General features: G+C 38.0%; 1 long non-coding RNA gene across 1 annotated transcript; it reads left to right on the top strand.

Moving 5' to 3' along the window:
• The first annotated feature begins 1,342 nt into the window (after nucleotides 1-1,342).
• LOC138958874 (uncharacterized) lies at nucleotides 1,343-19,385 on the top strand. The gene is made up of 3 exons (XR_011453536.1): nucleotides 1,343-1,992; nucleotides 17,495-17,630; nucleotides 18,416-19,385. It is a non-coding gene; the product is annotated as an uncharacterized lncRNA (long non-coding RNA).
• The last annotated feature ends 743 nt before the right edge of the window (nucleotides 19,386-20,128 follow it).

The following is a 20,128-nucleotide window of genomic DNA, read 5'->3' as shown; positions in this document are numbered from 1 at the left end:
TAGAGCGCTGTCCACGATGTTTTGTTAAACGCACGGAATGCATGGTATTTGAGAGGACTTTTGCCCTTGGCATTTGCCAAATAAGGATATCGTACTACGCTGCATTACTTTCATGAATTTTCAATCGGCTACCCTGGCTTCGTCCTTCCTGATCGAAGGGGAGTGTATTTTTGATATTTGTAGGGAATAGCTAGACTTAGTATTTGATGCCGATTTCTGTATAAAAATGTAGACAAACACCTTTAAACTCGAGTATTATATTTTCACAAAGATGGTCGCAACCGTTTATAATTATATGGCATGTTGCATTTCCATTTAAAAATCAGGTAAAGTGTTATCTTGTGCTTCTTTAAAATTTGGGAGCTAGAAAGTACCATGGTGATGTGTTGCTAACTGCATTTAGCTTAGGGAGTTTACTATTGCCCATTAAACTCAAAGTGTACAACCAGCCTATATTATAAAGACTTAACAGAAATGATCAGATTCAGAGCATATATGACAGCACACGAATGGAATTAGCACTATATATAGCTTGCACACCAACAAACAAGAGAAATTTTAACTGGCAGTGTGACGATCAAACAATTCCATTAAAAAATATAGCTGGAACCCTAGCTGTTTTGCGCTTGGAGTATTCTCAAACAAATTTGGCATATATATATATTTTCAGGAAAAAAAAGGTGTACTCCATACATTTGACCGTTGCAACATTAAAAACAGGGGCGGACGAGGGGGGGGTTTCTGGGGTTTCCGGAAACCCCCCCCCCAGCCAAAAAATAAAAATATTTTTGTGTGTTTTTTTGGGTTGAGTTTCAATTTTGTGGGTATTAATCAGTGACAAAATCTGCTGCCTGGAACTGGTAATGATCATCCTCAGAATGCACCAGCTTGCACCATTTTGCATCCTTTTTTTCAAAATTTTCCGGGGGGGCATGCCCCCGGACCCCCCTAGCAAGCTAGGCGCTTCGCGCCGTCGGCTCGGCGCTTCGCGCCTTCACACCCATATCTTCACAATATACTTTTGGAAACCCCCCCCATAAAATGAACTGATCCGCCCCTGAAAAAGTTTACCAAAACATTAAACCAAATGCTTCTTTCAATGTGTAATGACAAAAGCGGTTACCATTGATCAAATGCAGAGTTGTTATAATCATTAAACCATACTGATCGTATTTTTAGACAAACAAGCATACATACTACATAGTCTAATACGGCAATAATTATGTGTTCCCAGGTCTTGATCACAGGCGGAAGGTATCGTCCACTGGTCAAACCTTCTTTGTATCACTTAGCTCCTAGCCGCAATCGGGATTTTTTTCCACCCCATTTCAAAGGACCAGACCATGCTGTTTTAAATTTAAAGGTTATTAGAACCACTAACCGATGACTGAAGGTTAGAGAAATGCACCTGAAGATGCCAAAAATGTAAAGAAATTCACCGAATAAAATAAAAAATGTATACCACATCAAAATACATACCATTTTCGTTAGTTAATTTGTGTTTACTATGTGATTTTGTATGAATATTTTATTGAAGTACCGTTCAGCCTCACACAGCCTCCGCGCGCTGTGATGCGCAACATTTTTCAGTTCGGTCGTCGTACTTTACGCTCTCTTGCTCCGCGTCAAAGAAACTACAATGGGTGTTTTGAAAGAGCAGAGCTAGCTCTATAATTTCGTATATTTTGAGAACTGGAAAACAAAGTGACCAAAAATTGCGGTTGAAGTTTTCAAAATCAAACTACCGACAACTTTATCACACTGCCAAATGAAATACACCATTCGATTCAGCTCGAATTTTTCTTTAAACAAGCAAAAAATGAAGTCAGTCCGACATGTGTCCTCCGAGCAAGACGCCCAAAACGAGGCTCGAATAGCTTTGCCTGCAGTTTTGAAAATGGCGCCCGGTGGCTCAAGCCGCGATTACCGACTCAACAAATTCGACCCAAGCATTCTTTTCGTCCGGCACATCGATTCAAGATGTTCTGTTCGGTAAGTTTAGACATATTAAAGTATTGATTGAATGTTTTTAATGGCGGATGTACGAAATGACAGAAGGTATTTTGTACTGAATTTGACGAAGCGGTTCGACTTCGATGGCCTGTCTGTTTCAAGCGGAAGGGTTGTGTTACGAAACGCTTTCGTTTTTTTCTCTAACCCAATAGAATCTAATGACGAAAATAATCATTGACAATGTATCTAAAGATATTAAAAAAAAAACTATTTCTGGTGCATCTACGAAATGAAAACATTGCATATTGTTCAAGAGAAAGGGGGAATGTACGTTCTGGCTCACCGATTCCGACAGACCCTAAATATTAACGCAAAATAGGCTTCTGGACTAAACTTTTACTAAAATGAAACATGCGACAAAATCAGAAAAATACTGCATAAATCCATACAAAAAAAATATAGTAAAGTAAGGTTGTTTTGAACCAATGCCGGGTCTGTCGGAATCAGTAACCCAGAACGTACATTCCCCCTTTCTCTTATACAACATTCTTAAGCTCAATACGGTATTCAATGAATACGCTCTCTCATTTACAAACTTTACTTCATATGTTCTTTCACTGTTAGAATTATATCTGATACATGCAATGTGACTGTCTAAACGAATAGTTAACTCTTTACAAGTGATTCTATTTTTACTTTTTCTTCCCGTCCTATTTGAATCCCCTTTTTTAAAAACTGCTTTTTCAGATCTTCTATATCGAGTGGCTTGTTATATTCAGCTCGTGTTTTTGTTTGAATACTTGCTTTCTTACTTTTGTAGTCATCAAAGTCTGTTTGTATCTGTTTGAATTCTTCGTCAGAAACTTTTGAATCTTCAAGTGCTTTACTGATAGACAGTTTTAGGCTAGACAATTTTGATGATGCAAGAGTGGAAATGGATTCGTGTTTTTCAAGCTTTTTCACAATTTTTTTCATTATAGCTGATGCTATAAATGATAAACCACCAACTGCTGCTGCCACACCACCTAGGATTAGAGAAACTGGAGTCCCTACTCCGGTAGCTAACAGAATTGTTCCCGTTACACCTGCAGCTGATGCAAGGATAGTAGAACCAGTGCTGGCATTAGAAAGGCTGTTGTAAGTTGTTGAGTACTTACGTCTAGCGCGAGAATATTTTTCTAATTCATCTTCTAGTTGTTTTTGTATATTACTAATGTGTGCCAGTCTGAATTGTTGACTTTCTGCTGCACTTTCATCAATATTAGGATAAAGCTTCACACTGCTAGTCATCTTTTTAATGCAAAATATAAAATATTTATCTTAATTCTCACTGGCCAGTGTTTCTGCTAAGCTTTGAAGCTGTTCATTGCTTAACACCTTATCTGTATAGTAGAAAGCAATCAAATCAAGATAAGTAAGATTAATACTTCTTATTTCTGTTAAATTATTTATATCTGCGTTAACAACAACATTTTGGTTTGACGTCTGTTTTTTTATTGTGTTAGAATCCTTTTGAACAGCAATAAATACTCTGACTTCTTCAACATTTAATGGTCTCCAGTTGAGATTTATTCCTCTCATTAGAACAGTGTTTGTGGTTTCTTCCCTTTTCCTGACAACTATATCAAATATCATAGTTGCATTCTGCCCTATTGGAAGCTTGGGTATAAAATCGACAATGGTGTCAGCGTCCTTTTCAACACTTTGTTTTCTGTGAATGAGATAGTTGTTCTTATGGAAAGGTTTAACTGCAACTTCTCCCCTGCTGTTAATCGCAGGAACAAGGCTAACAATTAGTGGTTTAGCATTGATTGACTTACGGAATGTGTCGTCTTTTCCAACAAGAGTGTATGGACTCACAAATTCAAACTTCATTTCCCAGTCAATCTTTTTTATAACAGGACTAAGTACCCATTTTTTATTCTGATGTTTCCACATGTAGTATATGTCATCGACAATTGGATCAGGTACATTAACATCACGGATTTGGCCTAGTTTGAGAAATCTTGGTTTCTTTTCATCGTCGATTTCCTTTCTCTTGTAATGACCAGTGTCTGTAAACTCGAATGCATACACTGCACCAACTTCAGCATTGCTCTCAAAGTCGATAGCGTCTGCTAAATCTTTCAACTCTATAGTTGAACATGCAACAGGATAAGCTATTGTAGGTCCACTCGACATTTTAATACTCAATATTTTATGGAACTATTTCCAATGTAATGTTAAACAAACAATCAACTGGTTGTCCACTTTGATTTTTCAGATCAATGTGTAGGAATTCATGACACCCTTCCTCCAAGTCCTTGAACTGAAGTGTCTTAAATGTTGGCACGTGCATTTTACAAAAAGAGGCATCACTCGGTGGAAGAATCCTAAGCAGATCAGAACGCTGATCATTAAACAGATTATAGGATGTGTTAAGCTCTCTCATGTGAACAAACAGTACACTGTTAACATCCATGTCAATGGGACGTGTTCCCTTGTATAAATTTGTAATTCCAAGCATATCAAGGAGTTTGGTTGGAAACTCAACGTTTACTTCTCTAGTTTTGGGCATAGTAAGAGTAGCAATGAGACTTGCATGATTTAAACTCGCTGTAATACCTACTGGAGCAAACAATTCTTTCTCTAAAGTGCAGAAGTCATAGTAACCATCTTCTACAGAATGTGTTTTACCATTAATTCTAACCCAGTTGTTAGCCTTTTTTTTACTGATATTATACCAAGTAACCTTGTACATAATTTCATGCAGTGCAACTTTCATTCCTCCATTTTGATTGTTGATAGGGTTTGCAAGTTTAACTGGCACACCAGTCTTCACATTTGTTAGTGTGATAAACATTTTTTATTCAACAACAAAAATGATTCAGTATAAATTCAACAAAGACGTTAAATACAAAACTGGACCATATTACAATCCAAAGACTATTTCTTTCCATGAGTTGGACTTTGCTGTAACAGAAACAGAATCCATTCGCGTTAAAGTGCCTGACCCATTCCATTCTTACCTAAATCCCCCAATCAAAAATGATAGTGTTCCAAAGATGTGGAACTCTCACCCAATTCAGTTCTATCAGAATCAGTTAAACTTTGCAATATTCTGTGCAACCACAGGATGTGGAGTGTCCTATGCAGACCACATGAATAATTCAAACTTACTGACAAAGTGTGTGTACACATTTCACGTTTACTATCAGTGCAGGAGAATCTTGTCTGAACTTCAGGCACCAATGCCGCATGAAAAGAGCTGGAACCCATTCAACAATAGGATAAACATGAAAGTGTATGAGCGTCTCTGCAATGAATTCAATATAGATTTTAAGACCGACTTTAGGCAAAAGCAAGACAAAAACCATGGCATGGGAACACTATATTTATGGGGTGTCCACAGGAGGTATAATTTTGATTACTGGCCAGGTCATACATCTTTTTCTTCAAATGTGCAGGTACAGTTAGGATCAATAGAACAAGAGCACCACAATGCATGGACTACTTTTATATTAGACACCGGCAAAGGTTTCACTGGATCAGGTGTTGAAAGGATCAATGAATCTATCCGAACATATGCGTGGTGCTTGCTAGGCTCGCAGGCACAGACACGATCAAACATAATGAGAACAAGCACAGGGTTTGGTGCACAGAAACAGTTGTTATCAAATTTAGAAGATGTCATAAACTCTGCAGTTGATCTGCCTTCCAGCATCAAAAGGTATCAAGACTCTCTCCGTTATGCAAGATCAAAAGTTGACTTTGCTGTTGGTAACGGCCTTTACATGTTACCTTCTGATCTCCAGCTGCAGATTGGAACAATAACAAATTATAACAATGAAATCATTATTGCTAGTGACACCCAGCCGCTTGGAAAGGGTGAAGAACTGAATTCAGAAATCAGAACGATGTTACAGCCATATCACAATGAACAGAAACAAAGCGTGACAAGTGAAGATCACGCTGCAGGTGAAGATCATTCTGTCACTAGTGATGATCAAGCTGTTAGTATTATTGATGATCATGAATCGCAGAAGACTGCTCTAGTAATTGGTGGAGTGGGTGTAGGCTTACTTTTGCTTTATTCTCGTTAGCAGAACACCTGCAATTAAAACTATTAGAGTCCAGAGATGTTCAGCCATGAAACCAACAACTTTACCTGCAAAAGATAACAGCCAGCTAACAATTGAACCAATGATTCCTGGAAGTGCACCCAAAGCTTTTGCTGCTAGTTTCTTTAATAGTTCTGCAATGTGTTTGAGTTGTTTCTTTACCCATCCCGGATCAGATGGAGGTGAAGGTGGAGGTGGAGGTGGAGGTGTGACAGTGCCACCTGTGAGTGTTAACACTAATGTGCTTATTGCAAATCCTAACGCAGTTAGTATACTAGCTATTGTGATTCCCTGCTCTCTGAAAAGCGTTCTAATTCTTTCAGCAAGAGTTGTGTCTTCGTAAAGGATTCTTTGAATTGTATTTTTTATTCTGCTGACCTGTGTTCTCAGTTGTTCTCTATTGTTACTTAGAACTTCTAACCTTATGGCTTTCTCCTCCTGCAAATCTTTTAAACGCTTAGAAATTCTGTTTTTTACTTCTTGTTCTAGGTTCAAATCATCAGCATCAGCAAGTTTTTGTTTCTCTTTGTTTATATCTTCATCCAGCTGACCTAGTTTTGACAGATTATTTGCTATTTCACCTCTGATGGTTTGTAGTGATTGATTAAGGGCTTCTATTTCTCTCATAGGTAATAGTTCATGTGGAGTCTTCAGTGAAGTTTCCTCAGAAAAAGAAGTCTCTATTTCTTGTATAAGTTGATCAGCCTCATCTGCAAGTTTATTAAGATCTTGCAATGGAACAGATTCTATTTGAGTAGCAGTTGGTAGTCCTAGTTCTGCTTGTTGAAGTAAGGAAACAACATGGGAAGATGATGACCGTGTGCTAGGCACAATATCTAATTGCCTAAGTCGATTAGCAGTAAGTTTTTGTTTTAGTGAAACTTTTGATAGAAACTTAGCAGGATTAGATTTATATGTAAGTTGGACTTTTTCTCCTTTATCGCTAGTTGTATATAAATGATTTGCTTCCATTTTGAACTGGTTTGGATCTAAAACATCAGGTTCTTCTCCTAAACTTTTGTAGAAATCTCTAACTTTACCTTCCAGAAGTTTATGTCGTGCCACCTCATAATGCAGTGAATGATGGTAGGGAACCAAAGGGATTGCTTCGCTCATGTCGTCCGCTGGCTCAAATAAATCTTCAAATCCACCTTCTGCCATTTGTAACTTATTTTTTATTTTGAAAATAAAAAAAGATGGCACAATCGTTCGGTTCTGTTCTTGATCCTTACAGAAGGCTGAAAGAACCTCTCGGGGTAAAAGGAATAAGGCAAACAGTTATAGTCACAAATAATCCTTCTACTATTGATCAGAATGAAATACTTACTGTTAGGTTTCCTAATCTAGGTAAGAACGATGTTATTGTACCAGGCACTGTAAGACTATCATTCAAATTAGAATTAGAATCTGGCTCAGATGCAAATAGGACTTTGGCTTATAATGTAGGAAGAGCAATTGTGAGGAAGATTACTGTCAAACTGGAAGGGCGGGAAGTGATGTCATTGAATAATGCAGATGTATTTTTAGTTTATGCAGATAATTGGTTAACTGACAATGAAAAGAAAAACAGAGTGTTTCAAGGGATTCAGTCAGACAATGGGATAAAAGTTAGAATAGGAGCAGGAGATAAAGCTGACAATAACAAAAAAGATAACGCTGTCAATGTTGCTTTTGGAAACAAATTTTGTATTCCACTTGACTTTGAACTCATAAATTCACATCCTCCCTTCTATCAAGGAGCATTGCGTGACAGGCTGTCATACGACCTGACTTTCAATAGTTATGATCGTGTTATGCTTTCACAAGACCCGGAAGCAAAGTATAAGGTGTCTGGAATTTCTTTAGAGTTTGATGTTGTAAACCATCCCGAACTGGCTAGACTTATAGAAAATCAGTACAGTTCTAAGCTGCCTATCTATTATGAAAGAGTGTTGAATCACAGTACACTTTCAAAAAGCCAGGCTGATCCAATCTGGAACATTAACTTGAATACACCAGCTAGGTCAATGAAGGGAATACTTATGTTGTTTGAGGAACCAAAAGATTCATATGAAAGGCAAATAGAAAAGTTTTACAATCCACTAATCAATAGAGTATATTGCACAATTGAAGGGCAGCCAAACCAAATATTTGCATCTGGCATGCTGCCATACCAACACTATGATGAAGCAAGAAAGTACTTTACTGGAGGAAGATTGAAAGACCCAACATCTGATCTTGTGGCTAAAGATCTACATTTACACGGTGTTGGCGTAGAAGATTTCTTGACAAATAAATATGCGTTATGGCTGGATCTCAGAACAACTGACGACAACAAACTGCATGGAAGTGGAAGGCGAATTGAAAACGGATCAGAAGGAATCACAATACAAATTGAAAAGGAAGTAGGGAGTAGTAGTAAATCAGTTAAGATCTACGTGTTTGTTGTGTCAGATGCGCAGTTAAACATCTCTGAAAGCAGATTACAGGATATTGTTTATTGAACGTGTTAAAATGAAGTATCTAGATTTTCTTCCAAAAGATCCACACTGTTCTTTGATTTGTGGGGCAACAGGTTGCGGCAAAACAAGATATGTTTTGGATTTATTACAGACTGTTTACATAAATCACTTTGAACACATAGTCATATTCTGTCCAACCATAAAGCATAACAGAACATACAAGGAGAGAAAATTCATATGGTCTGATCAAAATATATTTATTGTAAATCCTTCTGATCGTCTAAATGTTTGCTTGGAGCATTATTTCGATCTTTTTCAGAACACACCAACACTGTTTATTATTGATGACTGTGCAGCAGAACGTGACATTGTTAGAAAGAAAAGTGCACTAGCAAAGCTTGCATTCAGTGGACGACATGCATTAATATCAGTTTGGATATTAACACAAAAATACAATGCAGTTCTGAAAGACTTTAGAGAGCAACTCAAAACAATAACATTGTTCTATTCAAAGGACCGTGACAGTTTTGAAGAGTGCCTTCGAGAAAATGATGTCATTGAAAACAAACAGGAGAGAGAAAGAATAAAGAATAATCTGAAATCTTCTAAGCACTCGAAACTGGTTTTAAAAACTGATCAACCAGTTCAGTATGTATGTTTGTAGAAATCCTTGCTAAGTTCTTACTCAAGTTCTTACTCAAGTTCTTGTCAAGTTCTTGTCAAGTTCTTACTCAAGTTCTTGTTAAGTTCTTACTCAAGTTCTTGTCAAGTTCTTGTTAAGTTCCTACCTAAGTTCTTACTCAAGTTCCTACCTAAGTTCTTGTTAAGTTCCTACCTAAGTTCTTACTCAAGTTTAATTTCTAGATTTTAATTTTATTCTGCATCAAAATAAAATGAACTGTGATGAATTGCTGATGCAGACTGCTACAGATATTGAAATCTGTGACAGTAGGACTATACCTGATAAAAAAGAAAGATTGTATTCACTTGCTGTTTGTGGAAAAACAAAACACTACCTTGGGCAGCAGTTAACTGTGGAAGAAGTACAACATCTTTCCTCAGAAGATATAGAAAAGTATCATGGACGGTATGAATCAGTGCTTGGTTCTAAGATGGTTAGAAGTATTGGACAGACTGTTATAGGTTTGTACACAAAGATTTTTGGACATTTTACACCTCTCGACTCGGAGGAAGACTTAACACATGATCTAACTCATGACCCTGTTGTTTCCAAGTCCCTCGAATCTCTTGCCTGTGGCCTGTATTATCGATTTGGTGCTTTATTAGTACCATTTGTTGCTGGATTAATTACTTTCAAACACATTAATTTTCAGAATAAAAAAGATGACAGATCAGTTGAAGCAGACAGTGGAGCAGACGAAAATACCAGAAGTGAACACAGTGACAAAGAAACCTGGTAGAGTAGAAGCAGGAAAAAAACTAGCCGAATGGAACAGACAAAAAAAGTTAAATCAAAAGGCAAAGCAGAACATTATGTCTGAAGTTGAGCAGACACCAAACATTCCTGAAGTGACTAAGGTCACACAAACTGATCAAGAATTAAAATCTTCATTTCTATCATACAGAAAAGTAGCTGTAGCAGCTGTTGTTGGAGGAGGTGGATACTTGCTTTACAAACTTTGGCAAGGCAAATATAAAGTGTCAGAAAAACCAAAATCAGAAACACCAAAATCAGAAACACCAAAACCAACAAACAAAGCAGTACAAACAATAACAAAGCCCACAGTAGTACCTGCAGTGGATTCATTTCATATGGAATAATTTTAATATTTTAATTTTGATAACATAAAAATGAGTTCTGAAAAGACAATAGTTAATCTAGTTTATCACGCTGCAGTGATTGGAGGCTTGAGTGTAGGTTACACAATGCTGGGTAAAAGTCTCCTCAGAATGAAACCAGCCGACTTGGGAAAGTTAGACTTCGAAGACGGTGCTAAACTAATTGGTGTTGTGACAGCTTCCTTTGCAACAAAAGACTTCCTGGTGAAGCAAGGAATTATTCCAGAAAATATAAACATGTAAGACAATAAAATGGCTAGCTTGGTTATGATGGTGGGAGGTGCGATTGTAAATGCGCTTGCATTTTCTGGCAGCAACTATTTGTTTTCTAAACTGCAAAATGGTGAAGAGAGGGAAAGGCACAACAAAGCCATGGAACAACTGGCGAAAGCACAGGATGAATACGAGAAGAAACGAATTGCGCAGTTAGACTTTATGAATGATAAACTCAGGCAGCAAGGACATGCAAACAAAACCTTTGACAATGTTGATGCAGCCATTCAAGAATACTATCTTGTAACTGGAAAGAAAATGAAGACAAGTGCTCCTCCAAAACTGGGTGACTTTTATCAGCCTTCAGAAGAGCAGAAAATGGGCGAGATTGTTTTCATTGTTATTGGTATGGCTGTTGTTTACTTTATTGCGCGTGCTGTCAAATCTTAATATTCTGTCATTTAAAAAACCATGAGTGATGCTTTGTTATCTAAAATATATTATTCCCCAAAAGGATACTGGAAAGGAAGAACTGCTATTGACAAGCTCAGTGACACAGCAGGTGTTTCTCAAGATACAGCAAAGAAATGGTTGTCAAAGCAGGCAGTTTGGCAGATCTATTTACCTGCACCAAGAAAAATTACACGACCACACTTTGTTAACATTAAACCGAATGACACTCATCAAATAGACCTACTGTATTTACCGCATGACACAGTCAGAAGGAAGAAATATAAGTATGCACTGACTGTAGTTGATGTTGCAACAAGATACAAAGATGCTGAACCGTTGACAGAGAAAAGTGCTATAGCTACAGCTGTTGCCCTGCAAGAAATTTACAGACGTGGACCACTAAAGTATCCCAGAATGATTCAGTGCGATGATGGTAAGGAGTTTAAAGGAGCTGTCAACCAGCTTCTGTTAAAACATCATGTTACAGTGAAGAGAGGTATTCCAGGAAACCACAGGTCACAGGCTATTGTTGAGAGCTTTAACAAACAGTTGGCAGAAAAACTGTTTTCATATCAGTACCATCAGGAATTTTTGGACACAGAAAGTAAATTGCGTAACACTGAATGGGTCAAAAGATTACCATCAGTACTTAGAGCAATGAATCTGGAGGTATTTAAAGCTACAGGGTTAAGACCAGTTGATGCAATCAAACAGAAAACAATACCTGTTGCTCCAAAGTCAACAACACCAGTGGCATTACTACCTTTCAATCAGAAAGTCAGATATTTATATGCACCCGGTGAAGCTGAGGGTGACAGCAGGAAGCGTGCAACGGATCCAATCTGGAGTATTGACATTCATGAAATCAAGAGAGTAGTAGAGACAAATCCACCTATATATTACTTGAGAGAACCAGCACCGCAAAGAGCCTTTGTAAAAGAGGAATTACAATTAGTTCCACGTGGTACAAATGTTAAATGATTTTTTATTTCAGATTTTATAGTGTTAACAAAAATGGAAGCTCTGAGAAAGAATTCTAAGCAACTTCATTTTTTTAATTTATATTTTTATTTTGAGTTATAAAATCAAACTCACAGCGATGGAAGACTCTGTATTAGAATCTTTATCGACAGTATTTGACACCGTTGAATTACAAGTAACGGATCCTCAAAATGTGCAGTCCAGTGTGCAAGACGCCATTGAACAAATTCCAAACAATTTGTTGATTGAACCTCCAGTAAAAGTGCAGATAGTCAGTTTAATAAAATACAAAACAGTCAGTGATGAGGTGCTAGAAGTTCATGTTTCAACCAGACAACTAGCACTTAATTCTATGACAGAATTGAATGGAAACTGGGCAGATGAAATGATGAAACGGTTTGAGCAAGCTGCAGAGGATGCAAAGATGAAAGGATCCGGATGGTCAGAAGGTGAAATTCTAAAAATAGAATTGAAGCTAAGTAAATTTGCCCCCATCAGAGGTAGAAGTTACATACCTTTACCTCCTGCTCTTGTCAAAAAACGTGCTGTGCTGAACATAAAGAATGATGATGACAAATGTTTTATGTGGTGTGTTCTGGCAAGACTGTACAGTGTAAAGAAAAATGCAGAAAGAGTGTCTAACTATCATGCATACAGAAATAAACTAAACTTTACTGGTATTGAATTTCCTGTCAGCATTACAAGCATTGACAAATTTGAACAGCAAAACAAACCCATCACCGTAAATGTTTACACGTGGGATGAGGAAGATGAACTGAAACCAGTCAGAATATCAAAGAACTCACCAACGATTGGTGATTGTGATACTAACCATGTTGACATGTTACTAATGACTGATGGTGTAAAATATCATTACACTTTGATTCGTACAATGAGTAGACTGATGGCGAGCACAAGCAATCACAATAGTAAACAAGACTTTTGTAGGCGATGTCTCTTGCGTATTCCATCAATTCATGCAGCACTTATACACAAGCAACATTGTAAGAGCGTTGATGATGCGGTTGTGAAGTTAACAACACCACCGCCAGACAGCAAAGTGTATTTTAAGAATGTATGCAAACTACAGAAAAGTCCTTATGTTGTTTATGCTGACTTTGAATCTATCATTGTGCCATATGAAGGACCTTTACCAAAAGACCTACCTAAAACAGTAACTCTAAGTAATCATCAAGTCTGTTCATATGCATTTATTGTTGTTAGTTCAGATGGTAAACATTCTAAACCGCAATTGTACAGAGGACCTAATGCAGCAAAGAACTTCTTACAGCAAATGAACCAAGTGCGAAATGACTGCTCCAAACAACTGAATCTTTCAGACATTGTTATGAAACCTGAAGACCAAGAACAGTTTAACTCTACCACACAGTGTTGGATATGCGAACAAAGTCTAACACCAAACACAGACAATCCAATAGTAAGAGATCATGATCATGTAAGTGGGCAGTTCCGAGGAGCAGCACACAGCAAATGTAATCTACAATTAAAGTTTGATCCTAAGACTTGGAAGCTTCCAATCTTCTTCCATAACTTGCGCGGTTATGATTCACATCTGATCATGCAGGCAGTAACTGATGAATACAAAGCAAGATGCATTGCGCAGTCTTCAGAAAAGTACATGGCCTTTACTCTGAATAGTTTACACTTCTACGATTCTGCTCAACATCTGATGGGAACACTTGAGTCTTTATCTTCATCACTAACTGCTTTCCCAATCACATGTAAGTACTTTGACAGTGACTTAGTTAGAAAGGGAGTCTATCCATATGAATACATGGATTCGTGGGAGAGGTTTGATGAAGATGAGTTACCACCAAAGGATGCTTACTTCTCACGGCTGAAGGGTAAAGGTATAAGTGACGAAGACTATGAACACGCTAAGACTGCATGGAATAAATTAGGATGTAATACAATGGGTGATTATCATGATCAATATTTGTTGGCTGATGTTTGTTTACTTGCAGATATATTTGAGAATTACAGAAGAACATGTATGAAGCACTACAATCTAGATCCTTCACATTACATATCTGCACCAGGCATGAGCTGGGATGCATTTCTTAGATTTACAGGAGTAAAGATTGACTTGCTATCAGATCTTCCTACACTTCAGATGATTGAAAATGGACTACGTGGAGGAATCAGTATGGCTTCACACAATTACTGCAAAGCCAACAACAAATACTTGGACGACTTTGATCCTATGAAACCTTCTAATTACATCATGTATCTAGATGCAAACAATTTGTATGGTTGGGCAATGTGTCAGACGCTTCCACTTCGGAACTTTAAGATCTATTCAGGACCATTTTCACAATGTGTTGTGCTGACAATATTAAAAGCAGGCCCAGACAGTCGAAAGGGATGGATACTAGAAGTTGACTTAGACTATCCACTATCACTTCATGATCTACATAATGATTATCCTTTAGCGGCTGAGAGGTTAAAAGTAAACCCAAGAGAACCTCCAAAGCTGGTGCCCAATCTGTTTCACAAAAAGAAGTATGTGTGTCACTACAGACTGTTACAGTTTTACATTAGACATGGATTAATTTTGAAGGCTGTTCATCGTATAATTTTATTTGATCAAGAACAGTTTATGAAACCTTACATCATGAAAAACACAGAACTGAGAACCAAAGCCGCTGATGCATCAGAGAAAGACTTTTTTAAACTGATGAACAACAGTTGCTTTGGTAAGACAATGGAAAACCCACACAAGAGAAAGGATGTTAGACTTGTTACAAGAGAAAATGAGGCCATCAAGCTGACATCCAAACCACAGTATCAAGACTTTAAATACTTTCATGAACAGCTGTATGGTATCTTAATGAAAAAACTTGTAGTCAAGCTTGACAAACCAGTATTCATAGGCTTTACTGTGCTAGAGTTGTCAAAACTGTTGATGCTTGAGTTTTTGTATGATTATTTGAAACCAAGATATCCCAAATCGAGAGTACTTTACACAGACACAGATTCATTCTTACTTGACATTCCAGCGGATGACATTTACAAAGATCTAGAAGCTGAAAGTCCTGCAGTAAAAGGAAAAGATTCTTTTTATGACACTTGCGACTACCCTAAAGAATCACCATTGCACTCAAATGTTAACAAGAAGGTTATTGGAAAGATGAAAGATGAAATGAATGGGAAGATAATTAAGGAGTATGTTGGATTGCGTGCAAAGATGTACAGTGTTGCAAGTGAGAAAGGGGTGGTTAAAAAAGCAAAGGGTGTAAGCAAACAGGTTGTAAAGTCGAGCATATCGCATGATAACTACAAGGAAGCACTGTTTCAGAAGCGAGTGTTTCACCATGACAACCCTAAGATCAGTTCCGCGCTTCATCAGATCAACACAACTATTGTAAACAAGAAATCTTTAGATGCTAATGACACAAAGCGCGTTTATTCATCACCAGAATATTCTTATGCAATTGGACACTGGAGAATAAACGCGGCTTCAAATAGTCTGAGTGTGTAATAAGAATTTTTGTCAATCGGGAAAACCCGCTATGACAGCTTTGTTTTGACTGCAGCGGGGGAGAGGAAGTTGCTTGCGTTGGGGAAGTGTTTGTGAAAGGGGAGTACTAGGCTTTGTTGAGTTTCAAAGCAGCCACCAAGTACACTTGTCAAAGCTTGAATCAATAAACAAGTCATTTGCATAAAGTGCACTCGGCGGCCGCCTGAAAAGGCAGCCTTTAGAAGTTGTTTGACGGGTTGGAAGAAACATCAATAGCAGGCAATACAAAGACCTGGCGCTCCAGCCTGGAGCGCTCTGCTCAACCGTGACTGACTTCTCACAACTGAGTGTAGTGACGGGTTGGAAGAAACATCAATAGCAGGCAATACAAAGACCTGGCGCTCCAGCCTGGAGCGCTCTGCTCAACCGTGACTGACTTCTCACAACTGAGTGTTTTCTACCTGAGAGGATCGTGTTTGGAGTTGTAGTGGTTCTTGCATGGGAGAAGTCCAATATTTTCTGATCTCCTCATTACTTTCAAACATTGTCTTCAAATCTTTTTTCAGAGAGTAGATTTCAATGAAAGACAGACCAACTGTAGAAAACCTGCTAAAGTATGGTTTCAGCAAACGAGCAATCTCTCTCAGTTTGCGTGAATAAGCTGGTGAGATGCCAATGTTTGCCTGCAACCACTCTTCCCACTTGTTTTTGTGAATTCCTCGTTCCTTTTCTTCCTGAAAGAATTTGAAAGATGCATCCAGAAGAGAACCATACTGAAGGTTAAAACACATACTGGTGGCCTCCTGTCTTTGAATCTGCCTGTATCCTTCCTTCAGCTTTTCAATAGCAGCATCTGATGACCCTATTTTCTCTGAGGAAAAAAAGAAAACTTCTTTCCTAACTGTCTTACTCACATCAACCTCTTTTGACTGCAAGTATTGATGGAGTTCTTCTGGTGACATAACCTTTCGTTTTTTCACCTGCTCCCCATACAGAGATGTCAGTTTTCTTTTTGGTTGGGAGAGAAATCTAGGTAGTTTCCTACTTTCTGATGGCCCTTCTCTTTTCATTCTATTCAATACATCAACATAATTATTATGATGAAATATATGCTCCTCAATGATGCCAAGTTGTTCTACACTCCATCTGCTTTGTTGATCCATATCTTGAGGAAGAAGTTCTCTCTCTAATTCTTCAGAAATGCTATCTTGACTCTCACAGAAAACACAACTGCACGGCATCCGATTCCGGAATGAAATGGCAAAATCACCAGGCTATGTTACAATCAATACCAAGTGGTGGGCGGACGTGACGTAACTGTTGCTATCACATGATTTAATCTTGTCTTGCCATTGGAGGAATCAGTATAGAAGACAAGCTTGCTGTTTGTTTTTACCAGATCAATACGGTAGTTATGGCTAGCCGACCGACGGGCAGATTGGATCAATACGCACGCTGGCTGCAACTAGTTAATATTTCAATGGAAACTAAATTTAGCGTTGCACAGAGAGAAAGGGGGAATGTACGTTCTGGGTTACTGATTCCGACAGACCCGGCATTGGTTCAAAACAACCTTACTTTACTATATTTTTTTTGTATGGATTTATGCAGTATTTTTCTGATTTTGTCGCATGTTTCATTTTAGTAAAAGTTTAGTCCAGAAGCCTATTTTGCGTTAATATTTAGGGTCTGTCGGAATCGGTGAGCCAGAACGTACATTCCCCCTTTCTCTGTTCAAAAACTGATTTTATTCAGGTCACGTAACTTCTTCTTTTCTTGCACCAGCTGAGTGGAAACCAAAAGTAGAATTCACCAGCTGACTCTGAGAACGTTTTGCGGACTCGCAATGTTTCGCACATGTATGTCGACTTATTTCGTGTGAGAAAACAGATATTACAGATATATTTTTTATAAAATACTGGTAGCTGCTTTTTCATTTATTGAAAATGAAATAACTGACTTTTCTTCTTTGAGTTTGAATGGTGTTTTTCTTTCTGCAGAAGTAGTGTTTGATGTTATTGTTATAACTTACTTTTTATTTTTAGTCAAGTTTTGATTGTTCTTTTCTCCAGATGACACACATGCACCGACAACTTGCTAACTATTTTCTTGCCTCTGGCCGTGGCAGACCTCCAAATCCACCGACCGGGGCTGACAAACAAGGTTTTGCTGCAGTTACAGAGGCAAAGTGGCAAGCCCTCTTCAGTGGTAAGTACTCGGTTGATCACAACTCTTTTTTGTCTTATAGATATGCTTATGTATTTATAAACAGGCTAGCAATCCTTTGCGTCTTTTCTTTATCCACTAAAATTAATTACAAAATAATAATAGACATTGATAATTTGTATTTATTTCTTTGGCTGTCCCTTTTACTATACTGCAGCATAGTTCATGCACTGGTATATTGCTATTTCATATGTTACGTGGATTTCCATTGGTCAATTGGGCAAAACTGAGCTCAGTGCAAAAGTGATATCGACGACATTTCCGTTGATATCAGTTTTGATATCGACGACCTCTTTATTGCTTCCCCACTTCAAAAACAAAAACACCTAAATTTTAAAACAAACAAATATATATAAAAATGTAATTATCCCAGAATTTAGTTGAGCAAGTGACTAAAGACTTTTTGAAAGAAAAAACATTTTGAAAAACTGAAAAGTACAAGAAAAGAGTGAACAAAAAGAAATGATAATCAGAGGGAGGGATATGGAACAGCCAAAACTGAGACAAATACTTTTGTAATTTCTTTACAATAAATACAAAATCGACAAAATGTCCCGAGAATTAGCAATATATCTAACATTGACTGACTGTGTGACGATATCTTCTGCTATTGGTCTGTTTCGACAGTGATATCAAAATCTCGACCTCCAGTCTCGATTTTGATATCACTGTCTCAACAGACCATAGCAGAAGATATCATCACACAGTCCGTCAATATTGGGTAATATTATCTTTTGGAACACAGACTGATATTGACTTTTTTTCAGGTCCACTCCTGGTTTGAGAAGCTCTTCCCAGAAGTTACCTTTCCTGTGGATCGGATTGGTGGTGTCATTGATCGCACGGAGAAGCAATTCAAGGAGCACCTCAGTGGGGAGACAGGAACAACAGCATTTCTTCAGGTTGTCAGAGATCTTGATTCAGAGATGAGATTCCCAAATTTTGACATAAGAGGGTAAAGGAAGTTTGGCCCTTTGCGTTGCCCCTTGTGGGAGTCAGGGGGCTGAAGCTGATGCGTTTTTAGCATTTACATAACAAAAAATTGCTCAGAAATTAGTCTTAGCAGCAGAATATTTTGATTAGAACTTTGGGCATTGTTCATGCATTTCTAGAATGAATCTCACAAATAAACAACAACAGTCACTGAAAATAACATCACACTCACAGACTGACAAACACAAGTGTGCACACAAGGACAAATATGTGGTCAAATGGTCTTTCAACACGCTCTTGCCTCTCTATTTGTTGCCCAGTACTTTATTACACCACGTGCATTGTGCCTTCCCCGAACATTCAACTTTTGAACCGAATCTCCGAGACGGATGGAAAGTTTTCGTCCCTTCACTTCGGTAGTTATAATTTCGTCTTTCCACGCCCAAACCCATTTGTTCTTTAGCCCTTTATCAATCTCAGAAGCTAAAGCATGTTCTGTTTCTGCCAACAATCGCATTGACGACGCCATCTTGCTAAAGTGGCTAAAGTCAACAACTAAATCAGCCCATTTAGGAACTTCCGCGATGAAGACACTGATGATGAGGAGAAACTTGTTCCCAAATGGACAGTTCGTACACGGGTCTAAAGTTCATTTCGTAGATTTTTGGTTTTGAGCTCGGCGTTTTTGTCGGAGGTATTGTCGGTCCGGACAATCAAAAACCGGTCTAGTCTTTTGGGCGATTCAGTCATTGGCAGGTCAGATTTTTGATAATCAACCTCTACCCCCCCCCCCCCCCCCCTTTTTTTTTCTCAAGGGATCTGGACGATTCAGGAAAACGGTCCTGGGGATCAACTTTTGAGCAGAATTCCGCGAAAAAGGGGAAGAATCTCATCTCTGTTGATTTTGTTTCTGATGCACTCAGCCACCTTGGGTTAAGAAGGGGAGAACTTCTTGGAGAGTGCATACACTACTTGGTAGGTATGCAACATATTATGTACTGGTTAGCCTGTAATGTACTGTCTTGATTTCATTTTCGAAATATAGTTTTTCATAATAACTATATCGCTGATAGCTCTACACTTTTACTTTTAGGGTGTATTGCAATTAACTTTGGAAAAAAGGTTAAGCAGCTGTTTATGTTTAAACAAAAAATTACTCACGAGACCTTTAGCTAAACCCATGTGACATTGGTAAAAAAAACCAGCATGAGCGATTGCTAGTGCCGGCGATCTTGTATTTCGGCAACAAATTGTGAACTCTGATGAACTTGTTCGTCCTGATCGCAGGATACAGCTTGCTCTATTTAATCTGAATTTATGCCAAATGAGCTTTTATTAAATAATTTGAATTTAAACCAATTGTTTGTTTTACATTTGAGAATATGCGTCTGCATGTGTTGAACTGCTTCTGTCTCTAGTCAATTTAGAATGTACGTAGCACAATGGTCTGTCAGTGCGAAAGGATTTGCATGCACCCACAAGCTGGTTGCAGCATTTTTCTGGGAGGGTTTAGGTATATTTTAACTGGGACTTTAAACCATCTAAAC

Source organism: Littorina saxatilis, linkage group LG2 (genome assembly GCF_037325665.1).
Source record: "Littorina saxatilis isolate snail1 linkage group LG2, US_GU_Lsax_2.0, whole genome shotgun sequence".
Taxonomy (NCBI): Eukaryota; Metazoa; Mollusca; class Gastropoda; order Littorinimorpha; family Littorinidae; genus Littorina; species Littorina saxatilis.
This window is presented reverse-complemented; position numbering and strand designations above follow the sequence as displayed.